The following is an 18,799-nucleotide window of genomic DNA, read 5'->3' as shown; positions in this document are numbered from 1 at the left end:
AATAGATGAAGCAGCTAATTTAGTAGAAGAAATAATAAACAATAAAGAGAAATGAGTCCAGTTATTTGCATACTTAGTAGACTTCCTGAAGCTGGAAGTAAAAAGTGTTTATGGTATCAAAAATTCTCTGCATGCAACCTTCCTCTCCACCGTAACTGGCAGTTTACTGTAAACATCAGAGTATAAACATGTCTTGAGGTTGGTAAGTTGAATACTAATTAATTTGATCAGGGTTTTCTAGATTTAAGGGATAGTGTGAAAGACAGGTTTAGGCATAAATAAACAGGCAGCAAAAACTGGCATCTAGCTGGGAGTATTGGATGACAGGTGAAAATTACTGTGGAGGACCAACCTCTTTGAGGCCTGTAAATGTAAGGATGAAATGGGGGCAAAAATGAAAGATGAGAGTCCAGATATTTAATCATTTTGTTTCTCAGATCTTGGAGGACAAACTTTCCTAGCACTTCCCACCTTGTGGGACTATCCCGGACTACCAGCCTGGGATGCCAGGAAATAAGAACAAAACAATGACTACGGAAATATTCTTTAATTTAATACTTCTGAAATTATTTCATGATCATGGATTTATGAGATATTATTTCAGAACATTATTCAGTGGTCTAAAATCATGAATCTTTTTTAACCTAAAAGCAATTCTGCATTTTAGGAAAAAAAAAAAAAAATAAAATCCCAGGCTGTACTCGGTTTCAGAAACTCAAAAAAAAAATTTTTTTTTTTTTCTTTTAGGGTTTCACAGTATCTTTAGTAAAAGTGTAAAATCTTGCAAATTTGGCTTCCCAGTTTTAGAGTATCCCTTTAGTCCATTGTTTTGATCTGCTGGAAACGTGCCTCACAGTAATAGGAAACCTTAATCTTTCTGTCAGTGGGCTGCAGGCTTTGCCGGGAATGTGACTGGGCATACCAAACATATTTGCATGCTGCCAGGTGGGGCAGCTGCGCTGCCCTCGGGGCAGGGCTGGTGCATCTGGGCTGTAGTGAAAACATGCCCGTTGCACTGAGTAATTCATTACTGGTGGGAAGAGCTTCAACAGTAGTTTTAGCATGCAAATGTAGAGAATCAGCTGAAAAATCTTTTCTCAGAATCCTAACCAGGCTAAAAGAAAAATGGTTGGAGCATTTTGGAGTTTAGTTTTAGGTTGTCAGAGGAATTATTAAGTAGATACTTCAAATATAGCTTTTGTTCTTTGCTGTGATGATCACTAGTTTTTACATGTGAACTAACACATATGTTGCTGAATCTTCTTGATATTTAGTGAAAAATCTGGTACCAAAGTTGAAAAAAATATTAATATCAATCTCTCATCACAAAATAGTTAGATATGAGTTTGTAAATTTCTGAGCCCAAAATTTCTGTGTAAGCTTGAAGTTCTTTACATTTTCAAGCTAACAGAATATTACAGCACCAAGTTTATGTATTTGAACGTAAACAGTGACAACAATTAGAAAGCCATTATAATAAATTTTATAATTATAAACAATGGAAACAATTTTAAAACCTTTGTAATTAATTTTATAATTATTTTTCATTATTAATATTTATTCAGTCTTTCATATGCTTATTTTTTTATTATATTAACGACTCACACTGCTGCTGCCCAAGGACCGCCTGGTTTAGGAATGAAGATTTTATCAGCCTAAGCAGGAATCTCTCTAGTAATGGGCATTTTCATTCCAATTATTTGTTTCTAATAAATATTTTCCATTGCTAGAAGAATTTCTGTGTTAAATTGGAGGCGTCTAAAGAAAGGCCCAACAGTTTTCTCAGTGTTCTAGCAAGAAGACAATTTCAGAGCATTTCTCCGAGTGCAAGGTGTGAACAGGTACCTGCTGCCTCTGCAGCACCCGCAGTTACAGCCTTGGGGAGCCACTAGAGGCTGCTCAATAAACACAGCCCCACCTTCGCTCTTGAGAGGGTGGATGAAGGAAAACATTCACAGAGCACTTGCCTAAAAGACAGCATGTTCTGCCTGGATGGGATAGTGGGGAGACACGAGAATAGAAATTAAAAAAAAAAAAAAAGATAAAAAAATTCTGATTTCTGGGCCATTTTATTTGCTGGTTGAAATTGTTAACACTTGAACACATGATCTTGCTGACTGATGCTGTTTCTATTCACAGAGGCCGTTCTGTTTGATGAAGTTGAGGGGTAGAAAACAAGAACATTTGTACACAGCAACAGGTTAGAACTCCAGCAAAAATATAAAAGGACTTCATCCTTGTCCACTCTAACGAATAACTGCTGGGGGAAAAAGGTGTGTGTGTTTATAGATATACTTCCGTAATTTACATGTTAAATATGTACCAATAAATACATATTCATGTTGTTGAGGAAAGATTTAGTAACAAACCTGTTCTCTTGTGTCCATCATCCTCTTGAGTTTCTAGTTTAGTTCCGATGAGAAAAAGAAATTTTCTGCTGACTGGAGCTGCTGTCTTTTCAATAGCTCCACCAGCACAATGCTTGTGATCTTTGGTAAGGTCATACAGGGAATTTCTGTAAGTATTGTACTAAACCCTGAACCCCTAAACTTCAAACGTTATCTAAGATAAGAACAAAAACTACACAGGTGACATGAGTTCTGATAATCAGAAAGCACCACATCACAAAAATTATTTGCATGTACTGGGATTCTAGAGACAGATTCAAAGGAACAAGAGGTGAGAAAGTATCACAGGCAAATGTGGACTCTAAAATGACCTTCCAAATGGAGCTCACGAACCCAGGCACTTTCATCAGTAAATTTAGTATTGTGGAGCTGAAATATCAGTAGTCAGAAGGTTACTTGTAGCTCAGTGCTGATTCATCTGGGGTGTTAAATGTTGCATTAGTTAAGCAAGAACAATTGAGAAAGAAGCTGTTTCTCAGAGATTAAGAGGTGATGGGGAAGACTCGATGGCCTGAGGCTGCTTTTGTTCTTAAAAGGTGGGGATGGGGAGGAAAAATGCTGCGTGGTATTTATTCATGAGCAAAGCTCGTTAACAAATGGGGACAGGCTGTTTATAAAATGGCTATTCTAGCCATCAGATTTGAGTCCTTTCTTGAAAACCTGAACCACTTCGTAGCTGATTAAAGTTATACTTCAAAAAAAAACTGTTTAAAAGGACGTGTCTGTGTATACTGCTATAGATACATGTGCAGAACTATCTGAAAGGAACACTCAAAATACATATGGTTGTGCATCTGATACATTGAAAAGATCTGCCCATCACACCATCAGGTTTTTGTGATATGCTGGGAAACAAACACTGACATTCAAGATCAATTTCTGTCAGGCATTGATGGCATAAAAAGTTTAAGGACAGTGCTGTACAGTTCTTTTTTCCTCAGCTTTTTCCTTCTTCTGTGCTCTAGCTACCACTTTCAACATATTTGCAAATGTAAGATTCCAACGACCCAGAGGCTGAAGTAGTTGCTGTGGGTATTTCAAAATACTGCTAAGTAGCTATGAGAGCATGACCCATTAACTGATGAAGAATTTGGATGCTTACTGTCACTTTATTGTCTTGTTTCCTTCTGTACCTGCATCTGAAGTACATTATTGTTCTGTCTTTAGATCGATATGGTCTCCACTAAACTGATGAAAATCGATGCCACAGCACTTCAGCCAAGGAATTTCCTTAAGGAAGTCTGTGATTGCATTGTTGTCATGCTAAAGTATTTGTTTGAAAGATCCTGTAGGGGCATGATATCATGGGGATGCTTCTTCACAGCAGTACTTGTGAAAGCAGCTTATAGTTAAAATGGCATTTTTGGTCCCAGCCAACTGTCAAAAGAAAAAAAAAAAGTAGTGAAACTGTGACTTAGTTTAGCTAAAGAATAGTTAGGGAGTCAAGGCGTCTAAAACTTCCCCCAAAAATTTACTTGCCAAAACAAGTTCTAAACCCCTGGTAAAAAACACGAAATCAGCTTTTTACATTGTGTAAGTAATGAAAGGGAGGTTTTGGCCATTCTTATGGTTTGTTAAAAGGAGACTCTTTTTTTCTCCCTCCTGACTGTGGCCCCTCTGTTTATGTAGGCTCTGGCAGTAGCAGAGCTCAGCCAGTCTGGTTGGTGTTCAAAAGGGGTTTTACTGGTGAATTAACAAGTGGTTTTGGCTCAGCCAGAGTCTGACCACAACTACAACAGGTACAAAGAGATGAGACATATGAATCTGGGAAAAGAAGTGTGGGGAAACAACAAGGGCTTCCCACTTCTGGCAATGCTAGGCTGTTAAACCAGCTTAGCTGTAGTTAAATACTACAAAAGTTGTGTTCAGAAGATTTACTTGAAAAGGCATGTGTCAAATTTCAGGTTTTTCTGAACAGAGTTTAAGTTCAGAATTAACTCCAATTTGCAGGTAGTCATGTGAGCCTGTTGTCTGTTAACTATTTAAACCAATAAAGTTTTAGACTTAGGTATTTTCTCAATAATAAAATTTTAGACATTTCCCTTAGTTCTACGATGCAATGAAACAAAACACAAAGAGACTTCAACACCCTCAGCCGGTTTTGCAGTCATGTCATCATGCCCACTAAGAGGAAAAGTGGCAGAGCAGTGAATTCACTGTGAATTTAGCAGTTCCATAAATGCTAGTCCAGCACTCTCTCAGCAATGCTGCTGAGGCTGTTGAATATGTTGTCACACATGACTGTTAATCTGTACCGGGTCTGGAAACATTTTCCCTGCTCTGAGGCCAAATAGGTCTTTGCCAGGCCAGCTATTCAAATATACTTCTGTGTTAACTAGCTACAAGTCACACAAAATATGAAAAATTGTTAGCTTTACGCCACATGAGAACTGATTTGTGTTTTGCTTCTGGATCATTGCTTGAGTACATGATCTACATAACAGAAAATGTTCAAGCAGAGGATGCTCTATTACTCAGCTGGGAGGGTTAAAAGTAACGATGTAAGCTACACTGAACAAATAAATTGACATTTAACCATTTAACACATAGGACATAGTGTTTTTATTAACAGATACTGCTACTGCTGAATGTTCTTATGGACTGTAAATCTTCCTCTATTTTTTTTTTTTTGAACTGTAGTTGATGTAAAATACTCAGATTTTTTTCTTTTCTAACAAATTAAAATATTCTTTTGTCCCTCCTGCCTCATTGAGACAAATTGTACAGTGGTGCAGGAGTATGTTTGTCCTCTTGCCTTGGGTTTATTGTGCAGTCACTGCCCAAGAACATTTTCAATGATGACCTATTTCTGGGTGGGCTATAAAGAAAAATGCCCATCTAAAAAGGTAAAGGGGAAGAATATCCAAGGCCTCTTTGAGGCTTTTGTCTATCACCTCTATATTATGAAAGTCTTGTATCAGATTCCCACATGTCATTATTATATGTATATAAACATGCATATTTTATACTTAAAATTGGATGAGTATATTATCCTGTGGTTTTCTTTGTAGTGCAAAACAAGTGTGAGACTTATTACCGTTTGAACATGCCTACTGTAAGTTTCAGATACATCTACTTGTTTTGATATTCCTCTCCAGGGTAAAAAATTCAAATTGGCCCAGAGAACACACAAATCTAGAGGGAAAGTGAAAAGTCTAATCACTTGGCAAAATTTGACTGTCAAGTCTTCCCAGGACATTAAGGAGAATTGTGAGAATTAAGTTGAAGGAAGCAAAGAGAAAGAGGAGGCAGAAGATGTTGCACAACTCTGAGCAGAGATTTCTTTTAGAATACTTTGTGAAACAAACAAAAGCTAGAATCTCTTCACATGAAGTTCATCATGTAAGATTGACTTTTCAAATCTGAATGGTGTTGGATCAGCTCAGTGGTCCACCATAAAAGTAGTCGAGGTATAGCTTAATGTTACTTCTACTGTTTCTTGAACAACATACAACTAGGATTATTTATGAATGAGTACAGAGAAGAAAATTCAGTATGAGATGTTGATTGAGTTGATAACACCATTTGATTTGAAGGTAAGGCAGTAACTGCAGAGCACTGCTCTGGGACACTGTCTCGCTCCCCTCTTCTAGAGCATCTCATGGAAGAGGTTTGTATTTACATGGCCAAACAGAAATGCAGTTCTCTAGAGCATATTTGACTCACACCTAAGTAGTGTGTGGCCTTGCAGAGACTAAATGACAGTTGTGTTCCATTAGTACAATTCTACCCTTTAGCAGCAGGCAAAGGACACAAAGTTTTGGAAAGTTCAAAATTAAAATGAAGACAAATAGATGTCCTTAAAACCTGCAATCACTGCGTAGCTTTCTGTGGTAAAATTAAATGCATCTAAATGCAAGGGAATAGGTTACATTGAATATGGCATTAGCAATACATTCTTTATTCAGAATGGATCCAGATTCCAGGAAGTATAATATGGCAAATTAATATAAAAAGTAATGACAATAAAGCTTTTGCTTTAACTTTCAACAGGAATTCACTCATGTTCTACTCATGTAGTAAATTAATTTGTACAAGGCCCCAGGGAGTCTTTTATTTGCTGATTTCTATTGAGTATGGTTAACAGGAAACATTGTTGAACTTTAAAGCAACAAGTTAGCTCTTTGCTGAATGCTGCCTTCACAGCTGATACCTGTCATGTTCCAGTGAAACTTCTTGAGAAACCATGCAAATGCTAAGAAATTCCAAATCTTTTGCAGGAATGCAGTTTACATCACATTTGGAATTTTTGCAAAAATTCATTCATGATCCAGCTTTGGACTAAAGCCTGATGCTGGGTTGGCTTGATATACACAGAATTAGTGGTATATCAATGGTGGTATATCCTTATCCCTTTCCAAAAGCCTTGCTGAGGGGATGTCTTCAGAATTAAGGCTAAAATATAATTTCATGCTATTGTCAAGTGGGAGCAGATATCCTGAGTCCTGAATCTCAGAGAATCTTCTGCCAGTCATGCCTTTTGTATATCAAGGATATCAAACTGAGGCACATGGACTCCAGCTCTGGCCATATGTTGGTGTGTGTTACACAGAGGAGGAGTAATGAGGAGAAAAAGAGAAGGGCTTATAGAACCCTCCTGTGCAGCACTTGTTATTCATAACCAGCCTATCAACACATTGTGTTGAGTCAAGCAGATCAGAAGTAATCCTTGCTGTTCTGACATGAACTTCATTTTATTAGCTGTTTAAGGTGTAACCTTACACAGAGTATATGGCAACAGCATTATCCAGACTGAAAGCAATTATTAAGGGCTACAATGAGCAAAAGTTGCATAGCTATAGTAACTTCAGAGTGAAGCTGCTTAAACATGAAGGCACTGCTGGGAGGGGTGGAGGAAATGTATCATAAAGAATCACTTATGTGAAAAGAGAATGTTTCTCCTGTGCAGACATTCCTTAAAAATAATCATATCTTCTGCTGGTAGGAAAATGACAGAGTGACTCTCAAATCAAATGTGAAATTAAGTATAAATGGCATTATAGCAGATGCAAATTTCACACTACTAAGGCAGTTTTTCTTTGAAGTGTTGCTTCCTTTCACTGGAGAGCAGGGGGAGACAGCAATTTGTGAGTGATGTGTGAAATATGTATTGAATTTGTACTTTTGTGGGAAAGCTGTGATCTCTACAGACATTTGATTATTCTGTGTTGCTATATACTCAGCTAATGTTCTGCATTTTCAGATACTTGAGAGAAAGGATAGAAAAAGATGAACAAAAAGAAGATTAAGGAAGTCAGAAATGCTAAATGAGACCAGATCAAGTATATGCCTTTGGCCTGAACTTGAAAACACTTAGGCAACAGAAAGGTGAGGAATGAAACTGAATATGTAACAAAGGATCTATGTATATATGCATGTAGATATACATCCCTATTTATCTGTAATGTGGGATCATGTGTTTTGATGAGCTTGCTATCCAAATGTTAATATTGCCTTGTTTGAAAGATGTATTTTAATTCAGGGAATAGATTAGGAAACTGAACTTTTATGTTTTAATTCTTTGAAATTTATGTTGAAGCAATTGAAGCAGTTCAAGCTGTCTATGCCTTTATTCTCTAAAGGGCTAAAGAAACAAATAGATCCCTGATCTCTGATTTTCTTTCATATATAAACAATGCTCTTGAAATTATTGTCTTTTGTCTCAGTCAAGGACAGTAGATCAAATAAACTCCTCAGTGCTTCATGCCTGTACTGATTTTTCTTGATACTTTACAACATCTCGATACATACATTTTCTTGTTTCATATTAAAAATAAAGGTAGGAACTGTGGTTTTATGAATTTAAGAGCATTTCCGTGCCCATCCTTTCCCTCAAACCAAGTTCCCTGTTGAAATGTGATAAATGCTTTTTGTCTTCTAGCCTTGATTGTGTTGTGGAAAAGCACATGAAGACTGAAGAGAGCACATATTTATATTAAATAACAGCATTTGACAACAAATACTTGTTGCCCAAGAGCCAGGAACTGTGGGCCTGACTTGTAGAACTTTTGGCTTAATAATCCCTTTTCCTGAAAGGGACTTAGTTTTTGGTCAGTTGTCATACACTATTTTTTCAGTTGAGACTGTGTAATCCTGCCTGCTTAATCCCCATATTATCAGTCCCTTATGATTTTTCTAAGGAAGGGGTGTTTCTCATCTACATAGGAGAAGAATACCCAGTCTCTCTGATGCAGCATATTGTCCACACAACAATGAAGAGGTTACTGTATGACTCTGAATCAGGGTACATAGTGGATTTGTAAATCCCTTTGAGGCTGGTCTTGAGTAAGACAGCTAATCCCAGTAAGAGGGTATTGCTTCACATGAAATCCTTGCAGGTCTGTGGAATCCATTCTCTCACACCAGCTGTCCAGGCTGTTTGCCTTCTGGGGCTTTGGTTGCTATTATAGATAAACTGTGCAAATAAATGAAACTGGCTGTCACTTTACACCCACTAGTTTAGTTTCATTATGTGTATGCTCCCAACCTCCTTCTCCTCCTTCTCTGACCCCAATAATATGTTGGGATTATTATGGAGACTGCTATCCCTTTGAAGCAATGAAGCTGCATCCTCAAATGCATTGTCTGTTCCCTGTAGTGCTTTTAGGCCTGTACAACAAGTTCTGACCTCATGTGAGAATCCTTTCCCATTGCATTTGAGTCTACATCATTCTAATGTGCACTGCAGATTTCATTCTCAAAAAAAAAAAAAAAAAAAAAAAAAAAAAAAAAAGCAATAAAGTAACTGATGGCAAATTTTTAGTTTTCTGTTGTTGCCTGTATCTTCCTCTGTGTAGAAATCCTTAAGGAAACTTGCACTAAGATGCTGTTGGTTTTCTGTCCTTTCTTAGAAATGCTGTGAATACAAAATACTTTCATGCCCATGACCCAAAGGATTCTGATTAAGTTCCCACAGAATACAATTACTCACACCTACTCCACCACACTGCTGCGCCAGTAACTGTATGTTATTAATCATCCCTACTATCCACCCAAGCCTTAGGAGCTGCTATCATTTATAACATGCCATGAAAACTGTAAGAAATATTTAGTGGGAGCCTGAAGTCCCCTTTGCAGTATGCAGTGACAATAGAACAAAAGATAGTTTTAATACTCTGCAGCAGAAGATAGGATAAAGAGGGTAATCAATGAAACTGTGGGACTGATTCATCAGTAAGAATGTTACTGATATGAATTTTCTGCTTCTTTAGTCATTTTTATACAGCTTGAGTTTCAGCAATGAGTTCTGTGCTTAGATTTGTTTTACAGCACTAAGTGGGTGTGTGTTAAAAAGTTGCTTCTTTAAGTAAACAAACAAACAGCAAACAACTTCTGGAGGTTGATGTAATTACTGAGCATCAACAGGACTGACAGATCCTTCTATATAATAATTTAAATTACAGATGAAGCAGGAAAAGGAGAATGCAAGTGATCTAGCAATTACACCATGGTGCTGCCTCAGAGCACTGAGAGGGTTGTTTACATATATTATAAATAATGAACCCTTACCCTGTGTGCAGGAGCTACCAGTCACCCTACAGCATCCGTACCAGCCCAGAGGGATTTCAGAGGGACCCACCAATTCATTTTCTTCTGTCACAAAACAGCCACCAATGGAAGCTCTGGAGTCAAAGAGATGAAAGGGTAAGAAACATATTATCACCACCCCAAACAAGGAATTCTTCTGAAAAATACATCTTATGGTAAATACTTCCCCAAGACCTTGTGTGAACTATTTAACAAGAGCACAAAGACAGGTGGCTTTGCCAGCAAGGCAAGATCTTAAGATGTAGATGTTTATGTTGTTTTAACCTCCAATTATCTCTCTGGAGTAGAGGAGACTGCTTTTAAGGCTGCACAGAGCAGGAAGTGCTAAATATATTCATAAAGGTGTGGCTTTGCTCCCTAGCAATTCCTTGGCAACAGGGACTGCTAGCCTTAAGTAAAACAAACAGGCTTTGTGGAAATCAAAAGTTGAGAATGCAAGCTATTCACATCTCTTTGATTGAAGCAGCCAGTCTTTGATTGAAGGTGGTGGGCTCCACCTTGCTCCCCTAAACCAAAAAGATTCACAAGGTTTGGAAAGATAAATCCTGTGCTTTTGATAGCAGTGCAAAATATAAAATGTTTTTTCAACAGTTTTGCAAAGTCAGTTTTTAAAAGTCAGTGTTGTGAGAAAAGGAGGAAATTACACATTAATTTATCAAAAACTTGATGTTTTATACATTCTCTGATAGGGATTCCTGCATAGATAGAATGTAATCCATAGTTTTGAAGAGACAGGAAAACCTGATGTCACAAGCTTACATCTATATAAAGTAGGTGTAAAATGCTGCCCATGGTGACTCGGTGTGACAGTGACATCTGGCCTGACTGGCCCTAGTGAGGCTGCAGGTATTCAGCGGTACCTGGCCCTGGGAAAGCTTGATGTGCCCTAAAGCCACGATTCATGACCTAGCAGGCAGAAGTGCCCCCTTGTTTGCCCATTCCCATGAGCCTTGTTTTTTCCAGGATTACTCAAGCAATGAAGGAATTACTCCACTTTAGACAATAGAGGATTGGACACCTCAGACTCCCTCCTCACACAAAGTAGAGCATTTGAGTCTGGAAAGGAGTAGTTAAAAGTTAGTTATGTCCTAGACATCTACTTCACCTAGAGCCAGAGCCTTATCATCCGTGCATTCACCCAAGCCACTGCAGAGCCACTCCCAGAATGTGCCAGGTAACTTCCTTTCCTGTGCCCCAGGGCTCTCTTTTTCTCCTCACCACCATGTATTTCAGTGTAGAAAAGGTAAAATCTTAATATATGTTAACTGTGTGACACCATGGTTGAAATAATTATTTGAGGAAAACAAGGAATGACTGAACACAAGGTGACATTTCCTGTCAAACAAGGGTGTGCCACATTCGCAGAGGGTTGTGAAAAGGAGGTGAGGTAGTACTGGCACTTATGAAACAGCTCTGTCAGGGTATATTATCACAACTCCAACTTGCTGGGAAGGGAATTGCACCTGCTTGCATGTGCTTAGTCATTATCTGTGCTTATAAAGCAATTCTATAGCTGTTAAGTGATAAAATGCACTGAATTGCATCATATGGCGTCTTAAATTTAAAATTTCTACAGCATGCCAAAAGGAATAATCTAGGTATACCTGTCTCCTTTCTGTCTGAATACATTTACTGATTGTGCAATATGTTTCTCTGAGAATATTTCTTCTCAGGAAACCATATCATTCTCCTGTATCAGCCAGATGTATCTGTAAGGACATCTATCTTACTTCCACAGTAGGATCCAGCATCAGACCCAAGGAAGAGAGGTACTTGTTTAATCACGCTCAGACGTTAAAGTGAAAAGAGCATTTGTTGAATAGAACAAGGAAATTTATTTAAGTGAAGATCTGATGACTCTAATGACATGACTGTAACTATATAATACAGTTCAATGTGAACTGGAGTCTTCCATGCAAACAATTGCATTTAGAGGTGCTGTAGAAAAAAATCAGATGATTTTGCAAAATCGGTGATTGTCTTATCAAGCTGAAAATGGTAGAGTAGAAAATAAACTCATCTAATCCTCCTAGAAATTGGCATTAGTTCTGCTAGAGGCTGGTAGTCTTGAGTCAGACAAGACTTTTTAAAGATCTTATACTTTCAAGACAGGGCAGTGAAAAGAGAAATACAAAAAAACCAAACAATGACAGGTCTGCTTCTTTGGGGAAATGATGCCATCCCTGTGTTGGATAGAATAAGACACGATGTGTCCCCTGTGAAATCCCCTTGTCAGATCTTAGGTATGTAACAATTGCTGGTAGAAGTGAAGTGAAGCAAAATAACCATAATCAAGACGAAAGATCAGGAAATCATTGAATTATAGGTCCGATCATGTCTATTTTGGTTGCACATAATTGCATTCATCAATTTATTATACAAAATACTTTGATGAAATATTCTCAGAGCCCAAGTACTTCAACAGGTGGTTACGTTTTGCTTATGTTTTGCATTTATATTTTACTTCTGTTTATACTGTGGTGAGAAAAAGAAGTGTATTAGCATACCTCTATGTGGAATAAGTTTAATTAAATTCTAATGAAGGGACGGGTTAAAATATCAGGGCAGTTAAATATTATAGGAACACACTTTCCTTTTTTATCAAGGTTTTTATGTCAACGAGCTTGTGGTACAATCTGAATAAACAAACAAAGATTAGTGATTTCTGCCAAGGTAATCTCATGAGAGAGACCAGTATCAACCAGTTTTCAGTAAAGCTTGAGAAGATGGAACCTGCATAAATTTGTCATTAATTGTGTAAATTTTACAGATTTTTTTTTTGGTGAATAACTTGGAGTTTCAGTATACAGTCCTTTGTATTTGATGATCAGTTCTTTCACCACTGGTGCCTTGCAGCACTAATTATCAGCTCTCAGTGAGTGAGAGCAGTGTGGAGCATGCAGATCTTTTGCTGCAGATAACGGCCTTTACATTTCTTATGTTGTCTGTTTGGTTTTTGTGTTTACATGCAGAGGTGACTGGAAATGTGGGACTGGAATCCAATGTTCCAGATGGCTGTGGCCACTTTTCACTCTGCAAAATCATTGATTTTGTGTTTCATTGAACTTCTGAGAACTGCTGCACAGTGTGAATGCATTTATGTGTGGGAATATGACGGGCTGAATATCATTTATTCATTGAAAGAGTGTTACAGAAGGTTTCTATAAGGGTAAAGCACTACTGAATTACCTGTCTTGCTACTCCTATGACTGAAAGTCTCTGAGTTGGGCTGTTAAAATATGAAGTACAATTGCCCAAATTAAATGCTTTATGTAGACATTAGGTATTCTCATTTACTATTAAACTCTTGATCTTTTCCCAAAGGATATAACTTTATCCTGTTGAACCATAAATGTGCAATTTTAAATTCTATTATTTATAAATTCAGAGGATTATTCTATTTAATTGCATGTAAATACTAGTGAATAACAGAGAGCATTTTGGCTTTTAGCTATTGCAGTTTATGGTGTTATTAATTTATTTTTTACTCCTTTCACTAGGACAATAGTGATAGTAGCAAGAATTTTGGTAATGGAATTTCTTTCCTTTATAACTTATGTAACAAATTCTTCACTAGATTAATTTTCTTATTAAAAAGCAAATTTTTTAATGTTGGATATTCTGCTACACCAACAGACTTGTGAACTGCTATATCCTTTCAATGGGCAAAGAGAGAATGGATTAGTATATAGAAGGGTTCTGATCTAAGTCTGAACATCAGTCTTGCTTAAAACCTGCCACAAAAAAGATATTTGCCTTTGAATTATCTTTCTCATATTATACTATAGCTGAGTCTAGTAAGAAAAATGAGCAATTGAAATGAAAATTTATTTAGACTGATTGTAAAGGCAATAGAGCTTCACACAAAGTCAGTTTTGAATCCCAGGTAAGGTAGATTGAAAGGGTCAGGAAGTACTTGCATGTTCATCTCATTAGGTAACAGGAATTATACCACATGGCTTGTCTAATTTACCACAGCTTAAAGATCCTGCCACAACGAGTTGCAGTGAACTATTAAAAAATTTAGTAGTGAGATCAGATTGGCAACTAGGAGAAAGTTTCTCATCAGCAAAGAGGTGCAGCACTGGAATGGGTCATCCCTGGAAGTTTCCAAGTCACAGCTGGACAAAATACTGGCTGGTTCAATGTAGTGCTGGCAGTAAGCCAGTGTTGGACAAGAGGGCTTGCAGAGGTCCCTGTCAGCAATCATTTCAGTGATTCTAAATCCAGAAAACTGTTCAGTAAATTATTTGACAGATGGCATTATTTCCAATTAAAAGAAAAAGGGAATTCAGTTTATTTGTTATAAACTGTTAACTTTGATGTAAATCTATAATAATATTTATGAAAGGCACTACTATGCATGCATGTTTGATCTGTCCACAAGTTTGGTGGAAAAGTAAATGCTTAGATTTTCAAAAGCCTGGTAAGTGTAATATGGGGAAACTTGGCTAAACAACTTACACCAGTACTCCAATGGGAACTGAGCATATATAAAAGCTTTGTAGGATTAAACCACTGCATTTATTGTCATCCCATAAAGAAGAGAAGCTATGTAAAATGATAGGGGAAGTAATTTCATTTATATTTATCTTGTCTAGTCACCAATTTTATGTTTTAACTTACCTTTATTTCAATAGAAATAAATTCCAACTGATACAGGATTCTAAGTGAATGCTTCCAGTGTGCCTTGGTGGTGCTGGGATTTGCAGGGTAACAATCCACTAGAACCACAGTTCTGAAGCTCTTCTGCAGATTGCTGAGCTTTTGTGGATATCTCAATGGAAATTATTTCAAGGCTTCTACTGTGCATTGTAATCATGGCACAACTACCTGGCAGACCAAAAAAATCAGATCTCTCCAAATATCTGGCCAGCAATCAAAGAACACTGCTAAGCACTTGTTCCCATGCCTTTTACCTACTCATTTTCTTTTAAAGAAAGGATGCCAGAAAATTCTTTACATATGGGTTTATGTTTCAGGAGTTACAGTAAGCTCCTCCTTCAGCAAATATTGCTGCAGTATCTTTTAATCCAGTCCAGGATTGAATGGGTATGAGATCTAAATGTCTTCTCACATTCGCTTACACATCACTTATGGATCTTTTACTTCCAGTGCCAGTTCAGTTTGGAAAAGCTGAGGCATGCAGAGAATTTACTACTATCCCTATTGTGCAGAGAAAGACCAAGCCTTCACACTTATTCAGTTTAACATCTCTGTTTCTCAAAATCATAGGAAAAAAATAGCTAGAAGAGAATTCTGGACATCTTTTGGTTCACATCCTTGCCCTGCCACCATGGCCAATTTTGAAATTAGAGCCAACTTCAAAGTTAATTCACTTTTTTCAGGGTATTTCAAACATTTTTACAGGGATAAATATCATCATTCTTTTCCTCCTCTTAACTGATGTGTAAAATATTCATGAGAAAAAATAATTTCTCAATATCATACTAGTTTGGAACAAATGATTGACTTCCATGTTCCTTGAAAGGTTATTGAGATATTTCTGGAGATCTAAATGCAGCCAGGACATTACTCCAGATCTTGTCTCAAAGTTTCATACTCCTTTAACAAAAGGACTTCAGTCATCAGGACATTCAGTTTACAGGAATTTTTAATAATGTAGTAAAAGAGATCCTTCCCTTCCCTTCCCTTCCCTTCCCTTCCCTTCCCTTCCCTTCCCTTCCCTTCCCTTCCCTTCCCTTCCCTTCCCTTCCCTTCCCTTCCCTTCCCTTCCCTTCCCTTCCCTTCCCTTCCCTTCCCTTCCCTTCCCTTCCCTTCCCTTCCCTTCCCTTCCCTTCCCTTCCCTTCCCTTCCCTTCCCTTCCCTTCCCTTCCCTTCCCTTCCCTTCCCATGAAAATGCCACTACAAATTCATCCATTCAAGCACAATGCTTTTAATGAGTCTCTTCAGTGTTCTCATGTGATCTAACTGTAAAACTGTAAAACATTTTACAGTTTTAATTGCTTGATTAGTAAGAAACAAAATAATCACAGTACTGAGCTTGCATAACAATGAGTGTCCATCTTTAATACTTTTCTTCTCCACCCAGTTCCATTTATGAGATATTACCCTCATATGGAGCCTACAAACAAGTACCTCTATAAATATACCTGCCAGGATTAAAGCTAAAGGTGAGCAATAACTCTTTATTTCAGCAAGATCTTGGCTACAAATTAACTTTTTTATGCTCAGTGTAAAAGGACTTGTCCCATATGTTTTTCAGGAACTGGATCCTGTTGCTGTTCTGTTGAGACATACGATGTCATTACTTTATATTATTTAGATCAATAGATTGCTAGTATAATTCAGGGCAGAGGATGGGAGGGCTATGGATAGAAGATGAATGAAAAGCCCAGTTGTATAATCTGATACATATAATGTGTGATATTGCAGGAAGGCCAGCATTTATTTAAGCATTTTTTAAAACATTTTAGAATTTTTTTTAAGTTCATTTAGCTAGAATAGTTCAGATAAATTAGTAAATTAGTAGAATTATATGAGTCAAGATAGTCTAAAAGTATAAAACAGATGGGCTTTCTTGAAGAGAGGCTACATTTTATGAATGAGCTAATATATTTGTAAAAAGCATAGAAGCTTTTGGGCTCACCAGCCTTCGACACCATGTGTAGATTTCAAATAAATTTTCAAGGGTCTTTGGCATTGATTTGAGGAGGACTTCTTTAATCTGACATGTTGCTGAGTGAATTACAATCGTTTTTCTTTCACATTAGATCCTAAAGACAAGTACATATGTATTGTCATTCTCTGAGCAAGTTCACTGGAGCCTATGAGCATATGTGTCAACCTGGCCAAAAATTTATCATGTGTATGATCTTCTATAGAAATCTGCTAATTAAAACCCCATTATATATGAAGTACTCACATATTAGGGCTACAAAATTACATCCTCATGAAGGCAGCTAAATTGCAACAGCCTGGTATTTTCTTCTGTGAACATAGCTACAATTAAAATCTGTATTTACAGTTAATCTGTATTTACACTTATCTGTACAAACACTGCCTCTCTCCAAACACCCCCATATATATGTGTGAGTTTGGGAGGAGGGGAACAGGTTGGGAAAAGATGAACAGTTCTCACATTTGCAGTCACTTTTATGGTCCTTATTACAGACTCCAGGGATAAGAATAATGCCATACTCAATAACAGTCTGTTACATTGTTTCATTACCACTATATCCAAAGGATGTAACAAAAGGAAAATGAATGGGGTTTTATTCTATCAAGAACTTCTGGAAATGTATTGACAGAGGAAAATATAGCTGTGGCATAAATTCAGCAGTGCTAGAAAATACAATGCTGAAAATATTTTAAATATATAAATATATAGATGTTACAGATTAAAGATTCCATCTCTGTTCCAGAATTTGCCTTTCTGTAACATATTTTCAGGATTGCTTCTCAGGCAGCTGCATGAGCTGCAGAGACAATAGCTGAGAAGTGTTTAACTGTCTTGTTATGTTCAGTGAGATGCACCTGTGCAAGGTTTCCTGCATGGCCTCTGTCAGATAATTACTTGTAACACATGAATTCTAAGATCAGCATCCCGGAACTGTAGTTTCTTTTCACTGAAATATATGGAATTAGTCTTGCTGGTGGTGTTAGCATGGAGAATCAGTGCTTGCCAGAAGGAGGTCCATAATAACTGCTATAATTAATCAATTATAAAATTGGAATGTTGAAAGAAGATGAGAAAAATTTGAGTTAATAATTTAAGCCATCAGATAGTCACAGTTAAATGCCCAGCTCTGCATTTTCCCAGGGTAGACATCAGTAGCTAAATAGCAGCACCGATTTTCAATCAGTAAAAACTCTATTTCAACACAAACACTAACATTGAAGTATAAACTGAAGATTTATTTAAACAAAAGAAAAATTATGACTAGTCTAATTTGCAGCATTTGGCCTTTAAAAATCATTCATTACTGGTAGTAGGAAAAATAACTTTCAAAAGATTTTAGAAGCCTTTTGATTTTTTTTTTCTTCTTTAAAAATCAATTTGAGTTTGAAAATATCTCTGAACATTTTCTCAGTCCCTGATGTTTACAAATATTGCTGCTGCTGTTGAGCAGGAGTGTTTTCATAGCAGCTAAACTAGGTGGAGGTTTCCCGTTGTAGTCTCACCAGTGAAAGAGGAGAGAGGAGTGGAGAAAAGCTGCCCATCCTGGACTGCAGTGAATGCCCAGGAGACAGCTCCTTATTGAGCACTTGTAGGGAGAAAATGCAGGTCTTTATACTGTGTTTTTCCTAAACTTCGTTTCTCAAAACATCCTTTCTCAATACATCCTTTCTCAAAACAAAAAGAATTGTTTTACAAAGACCCATCTTTACAAACTATATGAAGGACAGGGCCTAAATTGCAAAGCACTCGCTGCCTGTAATATCCCTTAAAAATCCCTGTGGAATGCTACACTTCCATTACACATTAGCATGTGCGTCGGTAGCTGGATACACACACAGCAACGTGCACAAAGGGCAATTACTTAGAGGCAGGTAAAGATTGTCTCTCGTGGAATTCAAAGCTAAGGCATAAATCGTGTTTTAGCCACGGTCGGACGCTGCTGGGATTTGCCCCGCAGCGGGCGCGGGTCCGAGCGCACAGAGCCCCGTGTGCCCCGCACGCCGGGCGGTACCCGCGGAACCGAAAGCAGGTACGGGCACTTCCTGCAGGCAGAATTCAACAGAGAAAGGGAGTTTGCCTCTGATCTCCTTCAAAAACCAATCAGGCCAGATCAGCCAGGCGATGATTCTCCCTCCGTCCCTCCTACACCTTTTCCAGAGGCCCAATGGCCTTGTCCCTTTGGGAGATTGACTAGAGTCAC

General features: G+C 37.6%; 1 long non-coding RNA gene across 1 annotated transcript; it reads right to left on the bottom strand.

Moving 5' to 3' along the window:
- Nucleotides 1-1,990: 1,990 nt before the first annotated feature.
- Nucleotides 1,991-10,227, bottom strand: LOC140684884 (uncharacterized). Its single transcript, XR_012057815.1, has 3 exons — nucleotides 10,131-10,227; nucleotides 9,918-10,030; nucleotides 1,991-3,785 (listed from the first exon to the last, which is right to left on the bottom strand). It is a non-coding gene; the product is annotated as an uncharacterized lncRNA (long non-coding RNA).
- Between the last annotated feature and the right edge of the window lie 8,572 nt (nucleotides 10,228-18,799).

The sequence above is a fragment of the Taeniopygia guttata genome, chromosome 11 (assembly GCF_048771995.1).
Source record: "Taeniopygia guttata chromosome 11, bTaeGut7.mat, whole genome shotgun sequence".
NCBI classification, from domain to species: domain Eukaryota; kingdom Metazoa; phylum Chordata; class Aves; order Passeriformes; family Estrildidae; genus Taeniopygia; species Taeniopygia guttata.
Note: the sequence above shows the minus strand (reverse complement) of the source record. Positions and strands in the feature narration are given on the sequence as shown.